Source organism: Pinus tabuliformis, chromosome 3_1 (assembly GCF_031772625.1).
Source record: "Pinus tabuliformis cultivar Carrire ecotype Pingquan chromosome 3_1, CPIR1, whole genome shotgun sequence".
Taxonomy (NCBI): Eukaryota; Viridiplantae; Streptophyta; class Pinopsida; order Pinales; family Pinaceae; genus Pinus; species Pinus tabuliformis.
This window is the reverse complement of record NC_142301.1, coordinates 801,332,675-801,342,534: the sequence shown is the minus strand read 5'-3', so window position 1 is coordinate 801,342,534 and position 9,860 is coordinate 801,332,675. Positions and strand designations below refer to the sequence as shown.

The 9,860-nt window shown below is 34.6% G+C and overlaps 1 pseudogene; it reads right to left on the bottom strand.

Moving 5' to 3' along the window:
- Window positions 1-8,322: 8,322 nt before the first annotated feature.
- On the bottom strand, window positions 8,323-9,391 carry LOC149189871 (uncharacterized; annotated as a pseudogene).
- Between the last annotated feature and the right edge of the window lie 469 nt (window positions 9,392-9,860).

Sequence of the window (9,860 nt, the reverse complement as noted above, 5' to 3'; positions counted from 1 at the left end):
TCTTGGTATAAAAGTTTGGAAAATGGTTCATTATATTCTCTTGCTGATTTCCATGATGTGTTCTATGACATGTATAAAGAGTGTCATCCCTCCTTATTGCTGGTCAAAGATTGTTGTAAACATTCTACGAGTTTTATTCAATATTTGGAGGATTGTTATGATGATGATGAATTTATGGATGAAGAAATTTTAGAGGCTCTTCATAACAATGCATTTCAACACCAAGAAGATAGTATAACATCTCATGAAACGTAGCATGAAGATCAGCAGGGGTTTATTTGTGAAAACCATGTTTCATCCTTTGATATGAATGAAAAGATGCAGCAGATTTGTCAGTCTTTCGATCATAAAGAATATGAAATTGATTGCAAACACCAAGAAGAAATACTGGAAGAAATTTTTTATAATCCTCAGGCAGAAGAAAAGGTTGTTCATTTTTGTGATCCCTTGCAGCAGCTTGCATCAAAGAATGATCTTTATAATGAAGAAAATTACATTGTCTATGGGAATCATGCAGAAATGCAGTTGGATAGCACATCAAAGGAATTTTGTGTGGCTAAGGATCAGTTGTCTAAAGAGATAGAATGTTATGATGATTATCAAAATAACCATGTTTTCTTTGACCCTATAAATGAATACATGGCAAAGTTTTGCACATCAGTATTTCAATTTCATTTGCATTATGAAGATCATATACATTATAGGTTGATTTGGTCATCTCACTACCATGGTTATTTTGAGGTTGAATGCAGTCAAGAGCCTCCAATATCAGAGAAGACAATTGATTGGCTTTATTGGAAATATCATGTTGCTTGAGCTACAAGTGGAGCTTGCAGTTAATAGGGTAGGTAGGTAGAAAAATGCAAATAAGCTCAAGGTTGACTGAGCATTTTTTTTTCAGTAGATATAGATTTCTTTCTCCTACAGTGATCATCTAAGGTGAAGGCCCAAGAAGCTTAAAGGGGATGCTTGTCAAACAAATTTCCGTTTTTCATAAGAGGATAAGGCACTGGACCTGCGAGTTCTTAGTGTACTACAGGAGCACACTATCCCAAGTGGAGCCACTGTTATCATTGGAAAAATTTCAAAAAACAATTTGGACAACTTGTATGGTTTCAAAGTTGTAAGTCAGTGTTGGTCAAGTCATTTCTATTGTTTTATTTAAGGAGTCTAAAACATAAGGTAGAGTCTTGTTCTCTTTGTTAAATATGGTCAACAATCTTGTTTTACCCACCATTGGTCCCACATTTATTCAAAGTGTCATGTGTTAAGGCTGTTTCAAAAAGAGCCAAGTATTCACAGTTATGATTTAGGTTTGGGATTCATGCATGAGGAGCACATTGACAGATGTTCAATTTGAATTCTTTGAAGATCAAGCAAGGCAGCTCTCAGTTTCAAATTCAAGTAAGGCAGTGTTCAAACCAATACAGTGCAGGTTTATCTTCAAGTTTCCTTGCAGGGATTTCATAGACATGTTTGAAGAAAGGAAAAATCACAGATCAGGCCAGTGTCTTAGACCTGAGCCTGAAGGCTTAGATGTTCTCACGAGGAATAGAGAGGTTAAAGAAGCATTCAAACAGTCATAGAAGAAGAAGGTTCAGATCAAGGAAGTGGTACAAGAGCAGTCTATTGATAAAACAGTCAAAAGAAGAGTAACTAGAAGTCAATTAGCCAAGCAAAAGGGGAAGACAATGATTGTTGATGAAAGCCCAGCTTCAAAGGGAAGTTTGAACGATCTCCTCCACACCATCTACATAGAAGAGACTCCTCTGGTCCAAGCAGAGCTACTTGAAGCCAACAAGAACAAAACCAAAGGAGTTAAATCTTCCAAAAAGCTTCAATTTGATGACCAATTCTCAAAGTTTGTTTTCAAAGCCAAGAAGGCCTATGACTAGGCATTTAAGAAGATTACAAGAGGCAGAGCTAGAGGTAAAAGAGACAGATTGAGAACCTGCAAATTCATTTGAGCAAACTAGGAGGACAATCTCAGCATAAAAGAACCGGGCTGTAAGTGATTGGAGCCTTAACACAATTTTGGTTAGAAAATTACCTTTTCGAAGCTGTTTATGGATGAATTATGTCAAAGATATGTGGCCTATTGGCATAATATGAAGCTGTGAAGAAATCACAAGAAGAATATTTTTTGAAAAAACTGTGTTTTTTTACGCGCTACGAAACTGCTGTAGGAGCATATTATGACTTGATGGACCAATTTTGAGAGACAAAAAGTAAATATTTGTGAAGAAGGATTTCTGAAAGGGAGTATTTACAAGGTTTAAACATCCAGCAAGGGCAAAACAAGTAGCAGAAGGTCGAAGGCAAGAATAAAAATGAAACTCTAAAAAGGAGGAACTTTGTCTCCTAGTTTCTACCGGTCAACTTCTAGAAGAGTTTCTGAGTAATGGAAAACTCCTCTCTGAAAAGTGAAAGAGGTTTTCATTCCTAAGATACTGAAGTACAAAAACCTCTTCTACTTTCTTCAAATCCATTATGATCTGGGAGAAATGAAGGACCAAAGTTGCGCTACGAAACTGCTGTAGGTGCAGTTTTTCATCTCCTGTTTTACACCTGTTTTTCAAACACACATTATGAGCGGTAGGGAAGGTGTTTCAAAAAACCGAGATAGGTTTTTGTTCCGCATGGATTGGTTCACAAAAGCCTCCTTCAGTTTTTCCAAATACATTTTCTATGAGAAGTTATGAGCTCTGTCCCAAGACCTATTTTTCAGCCAGAACAGAGCAAGGGACAGTCTCCTAGTTTCTAGGAACAACAAAAGGATGAGTCATCAAGGGCCAGCTGGAAGGTTATGAGCACCATCAAATTCGACTTCATGGAGGTTTAGGTGTCAAAGAATGTTTTAAATGTTTAGATAAGGTTGTTGTAATCATAATAAGGAGTTACACTCCTAGTTGTATTAGGTCTCTAGGACTCCTAGTTAGTTGTCCTTTGTATTAAATAGTTAGTTTTAAGTGTCAATAGGTGTCAAATTAGGAGGAATTTGAATTCCCCTCATGTTGGAGGAAGGAATCTACATGAACTCTATATATGGGAGAAGAAATAATGTATTAAGGGTTGGAAATTTTTATGGAAAAGCTGGTATTTGGCATATGTAAGACTCATTTTCAATAATACATGCTTGACTTTACTTCTCAGGATTCATGAAGGGTTTTTTATGTTCAAAATATGTGATGTTGTCCTTTTCTTAATTCTTACAGTGGTATGGATGTATAATCACTCAGAATTCACTGAATGTGCTCTGACTTCCTGTATACATGCATAAACTGTGTGGTCCCATATGAGTTTAGGTTCTGAATGTTTAAACGCTGAATGCCCTGACTTCCATGTAAGGTTGAGTTCATTGTTATATTGAGGTGTTGTTGACTCCATAAGCCCAATGGATAGTTTTGTTTAATGTGTTTCCACCATTCATATTTTTCACAGTTGTTCTATAAGAGTTAGCCATCTTATCTTTAATCAAAATCATTAATCCATCAAGAGAGAGCCCTCTCAGGTTGAGGAGGCTAGGCCTCAGCCTAAAGTCGGTTTGAAATAGTTACTTGAAGTCTTTCTGGTCTGCAGCCTTCCAGGGCCTGATTTTGAGATAACAGGCTATATCATGGTACTAGGTGGAACAAGTTACTATTATAAGACAACACAATTATTATGATTATTAACTCTCTTTTTTCAAGTCTTTTTTTTAATTATTAGCCATTCTCATAATTTTGATTTGTTGGAAGTAAAATTATTTAAGCTTGCTATTAGTTCATTTTCTTTACATTAATTTTTTATATAGTTTTGAAAAGTATATATATATATATATATATATATATATATATATATGAGTCCTGTTATTAAAGTACCCATGTTATTGAGATGTCACTTGTTCAATTCTTTCAGCATTCTCGAGGTCAGGCTCTGTGGTTGAGCTGACAAGAAGTGATCCCTTTGGGTGGATTTGCCTGTTACAAATATTCCATGGACGTAGTAGTTTTGTCTGTTACAAATATTCCATGGATGTAGCATTCACAGATCTCCACGGTTCATTAATGCTTTCTTGCCATTGTTTGAAGAGTATATTGATGGGATGTAAATCCTTAAATGACCAAGATAATTTGTAAGAGTAAAAAAACATAAGATAGAAATCATTGAACATGTTTCTTTATGCAAGAATGACATTTTGATATAACTTGAAATTGCATTAGGGTAACGTTGTTTCCAGCACTATCAACCATGTATTGAAATATTTGAAAATGGATATAAGCTCTCATTTTTCCTTGCAAATTGTTTGTTCATTCTTTGAAATGTAGTTGCAACCCTTAATGTTCTTACAAGTTTCTTTGTGGCCTTGATAACTTCCACAGATTTGTGGACTACTTTTTATTAAGGGTAAAGTAAACAACCAAAGTTGAGAGCTAGGGTATCCCACTAGGCATAGAGTAAACAGTGACACAGTGCTATGTTAAGGCACTCCATGGTGTAAGGTCACTAGTTCGAAACTTTGTGGGTAAAAGTCCATACATGCTAAGGGTTGGTGACGCCCAAGCCACGTGTGATCCCTTAGTAAATTTGATGACTTAGATGCCCCTAGGTTGAGGCTACTCAAGCCATAGGTTAGTCATGCCAGTCACAAAAACTAGCAAACAAAAAGTTGAGAGCTAGAGTGTACTAAGATTGTCTTTGGCAATGTCAAAGCCAATATGGGAATCAATTTAGGCATCATTGATATGGGCATAGCTCATAATGTTGTTGGAAAAATAAATTTCATTTATAAGGAGTTGTTGATGATTTTCAATTATGGGTGAACACTTTCCTAGTTTGAGTTTTCCTTTTTTTCTTGCTCATGTATTTTGGTATCTAACTTTGTTATTTTACATAACCTAATTTTTTTTTATATTGTGGGGTTTAAACATCTTCCATATATGTTTGTAGTAAATTATGAACCAATATTGTCCTTGTTTTATGATATGAGCATTGTTGGATTGTATATTTCAAAATAAGAGAGAATAGACATTTAAAACGTTCAATCAATTAAAAAATTCCTTACCAAAGAACTAGCTTAAAGCTATTTTTTTTTTCATTTGAGTAACAAGAATGCATGATCGAATTAACTAGAATTCAAACCTTCCAGATCCGTCTTTGGTTCCAAGCCCTTATCGCCTCATAATATCCTTTGCCCTTATATATTATTATAGGGTCATATTGTTATTGCACAATCAACTTTGTTCAATAAAATTAGGGCATTGTAATTTCTAGCACTCCAAAAAATTATATAGCTTACATTGCATCAAGATCTGTATAAATCTAAACATGAAGTGTGATGTGTAACTCTCAACCTAGCCACTTACCTTTTCATTATGATGCACCCATTGAGGCAAAAAGCTGAATTATCCAAAATAAAATAAAATTAGTGAAGTGCTTTTTCAAAAAGGCCAAAAGTCTTGCTTCTCATACAATTGGACAATCAAAATTCTTGTTTTGGATATTATTGGACAATGGAATTTTACTTTAGTATATACAACATGTTGGAGGAGGATTTGCTGAGGGTTAAGGAAAGATAATGGAATTTTATTTGGTATCTATAACATGTATTTAGTAGCATAGATCTACCTTAAGTACGAATCTAACATGAGCTGAGAGGGGTCAAATTTCTTCAGGTGCAAACTTATTTTAGGATGTAAAAAACAATGTGTAACATTTCATTGTCTAATTGTATTTTTGAATGCTATAGAGATTACATAATTTAAACTTGTATGTCCAAAAAATCTTCGTTGGATTTGAACAAATATATATATACACTAAACTGTAAAATACTAACACCATACCACTTCAAACTTTTTATTTTTAAGTATAGTTCAATATTAATTCATATTAAAATATTATTTTCATAACTCATATTGGATATTTTATTATATACAATAGTAAAGTTTTTTTTTTCGTATACAGATATCTAAGAAGTTTCAAATACCATGGGTTGTCAAAACTTGGAACCTAATAACGAAGATTAAAATTTCATATATATATATATATAATGTTAAAAAAAATATTTTAATGTTGTGTATAATAAATATCTAATGTGAGTTGCTAATAAAATATTTTAATATGAATTAATATTCAAGTATACTTAAAAATATATTAATATCTATATGAAGGCTTCTGTGATCCATAATAAATTAAGCAAAGTCTTTCGGTAGAAATCACAGAAGAGAAATTTTTGGCACTTTGCTTCGATATTTTGTGAATTTTATGAATTAATATTCAGTTAGACTTAAAAATATATTAATAACAAACAAAAACCATTTTAATGTGTGTTGGTCTATGTTGGTTATAGCCAACATTGTTTTTCTATTTAGAGAATATTTTATTTTTATTTTAAGAGGGACACATGTCAACTCCAAATTGAGCTCGGACATACTTACACATAACCCCTTGTTAGAGGAAGATTTGTTAATGGTTAAGGAAAGATACTGTTAGTTTATTTGGGTTTCTATAACATGTTGGAAGAGGATTCATTGGGGGGTAAGGAAAAATGATGGAATTTTATTTGGAAAAGATAATGGAATTTTCTCTAGGTTTTTATAACATATTGGAAGAGGATTTGTCGAGGGGTAAGGAAAGACGATGGAATTTTATTTGGGTTTCTATAATATCTTGGAAGAGGATTTGTTGAGGGGTAAGGAAAGGTGATGGAATTTTATTTGGGTTTCTATAACATGTTCGACGAGGATTTGTTGGGAGTTAAAGAAAGAGGCAAAGGTTTTTCTTCAAACACACTTGGACAATGAAATTTATTGGGGTATCTATCGCATGTTGGAAGAGGATTTCTTGAGGGTGAAGAAAAGATAATGGAATTTTATATGGATTTCTATAAAATTTTGTTGGACACTGATTTGTTGAGAGTTAATTAAAGAATATAGAAACCCTAAATGTGACATTTAAAGCACCAATTCTAAAGAAAAATCATTTGGAATCTTTCGACGACTATAAACTAATTTCTTAATTACTCAATTTATAAGATCATCACAAATATCCTAACAAATAGCTTGAACAATGTATTATCATAGTTCATCAGGGAAGAATAATTTGGATTTCTCTTCAACCAAGAAATTCAAAATGTTATAGGGTCATCTTAAGATGCTATAGAGTCATCTTAGGAAATGAGAAACTAAGTGGTAGGAATGATCCTTAAATGAGATGCTTTTTACAATGGAAGTTTCATGAATCTTAGAAAATGACACTTTGTCAAAATCAAGATATTTTCAAATTTGTATATGTAAATGAAAATGACATTTTGTCAAAATCAATATATTTTCAAATTTATACATGTAAATGCTTAGTGTTTAAATTCCTAATATATATATTTAATTTTAAACTAAAAATATTTTGTAGAAGACCAATAATAAGATGTTATTTTTTCTTCATTATTCTTTTAATTCAAAATCAACTACTTAATAATAAAAAATTTCACTTATATTTTTTAAATATTACATCTCATTTTTTATTTTATTTTTAAATAATTATAATATTTTAATCTAATTTATATGGTTTTCACCTTCTCAGATGATTGTTTTTTGGTCTAATATTTATTTTAGTTGATTTATTTTCTTCCACTTTTATCTTAATATATAAATTAAAAATAAAAATTATAACTCATTTTGTAATTAAAATTTAACATTAAATACATATCAAATACAACATCTCTATATACGACTTTAAAAGCATAGAGACATAAAATACTTTGCTTCACCATGTTCATCATTTCTCTCTCTTTTTATTATCGATTACCATCTGTTTTAATTTCTCTCTCTTTTTTATTATCGATTACCATCTGTTTTAATTTGCTTAAGCCTTCATAAACTAAACCATTTCTCTTACTACTTATCCATAATAATATATTTTAAATATGTTCAACTGTTATCTCTGATCAAAGTATAATTTCTTTTAAATTGGTTAGAGATTCCATAAGCCAAACGCTGCAATAAACTCCAAATTAACAGTGCCGTTTGAAGGATGTTCAACTATCAACTCTGAACTTTTCTTAAATCAAACTTACCTATACTTTCTACTTTACAAAGTATCATAAAAAGCAGACTGGCTCCGTCAATTCAAAACGCCCAACACTTTTCTAGTATGATTGTCAACCTGTGTCTTACTACAAAAATATAAATAAAAGCGAAATAAGATCCCTCCAAGAATAAAACAGGCAAGTAATTCCATGTGATTCTGTCTTGTTCCTTTCTTTTGATGATCAGAGATGGCAGATGGTCAGTGGAAAGAGAGCGCCAGTGGTGAACGTGAAAGGAGGGCGTGAGGTAGGTTAATGAATTAGGGCCAAAAGTGGGTGTAGAAGCCATGCCATCTGAGATCTGCAAGAAGCTTTTTCGCATTTTGCCTGGTGATCTTACCAAATCTGAACCAGTGGTAGTTCCACATGGATGGGTGATTGTAGTGAACCTCCACAAAGAGTTCGTCCACAATGAGAGGCATCTCTGGATCACTGAGCCATCGCCTCAGAATCGGCCACTCGCTTCCCAAGATGTCCATCTTGACAACCACTGTATCAGTTGCTTTCAATTGCAACTCCTCTTTCATAAACCTCGTTATATTTATGACATTGCGGGCTTTATCATCTTACTCTGACACAAAGCTGTAGTGCAACTGGATTCGATCCACCATCTACTGCGGAGGTTGGGGAGTGGCCTTTACAGTAAGGGAGGAGGGATTCGTCTGTGCCACGTTACTCTCTTCGACAAAACCAAGCGGCCTCGTCTTTTGCAGGAGCTTGGATTCAACTTCGAAGGCGTGAATCTCGATGAAATCGAAGGGGTGCATGCGAAGAAACCAGGCTAGGCTGGTGCTGAATGCATTAGCACCCAGATCCAGCAGAACCCGTCGCTATCTGCGATGGAGATCGATCGCCTTAAAAGGCAGAAGCCATGGCAAGATGTGCGTTTTGTCCTCCACATCGTCGGATAATCGGAGAGCGAAACCTCTGCGGAAATTGTTATGATCGTCAAGCTTCTCAATGAGATGACCATTTACAGGGCAGGCAACAGCTTCCTATCCACTTCATCTGCCGCCATGGATTCTCAACTTGATCTTCATCTTTGTCCAAGAATCTTTCTCTCATCCCGCACAACTCGCTGCTGTTTCTGGCCATGGCTTCCCATTCATTATGCTTAAACACTTGCGCAGTGAAGCCTTGGCGTTTGCAAACCACAGAAACGCCAAACTCAATGCCAAGAAAGCAAAATCTGTGCATGTGGTTCACATAAATATCAAGAAAAATATATGTGGACAGTATGAGGACCAAGGCATAGAGCAGCCACAGATGAATCGTTTTGCAATTCTGGTGCCTTGTGTCTGAGAATGAGAACGAGAAAAGCAAATACATTGCAAATTTTCACAATGAATGTAGATAAATTCAAATTTCAAATCGATCCACTGTTTGGCGCCCACCCATCCAATTCGTCTGACATTGGAGGCCCTGCAGGTCGCGTCAGTATTTTCCGGTGGAGGCTAGAGTCCTTTCCCGGCTGGAGAGTTGTCCCGTTACATGCATGCCCATGCATGTATGGTGAAGTTGCTCAGTGATTGCTGGCCGACTTGAGGTCCCATTATAGTACTCTTAAACCACATTGAATATCCAATAGCATAGGAAATATTGCTTGCCGGCAAAGACAGCCTCCCTTTACCCATAAAGTAAGGTGACAAACAGTACCACCTTACAGGGATCTTGCTGGCCATTTATACCATTGCATGATACAACGCCCCACTTCAGATTTTTAAGTGTCATTTATTTTCATTGTATCGGGCTTGCATTTTGACATTACTAGCGATTAGCGATTGTGAGTAGGCTCTTC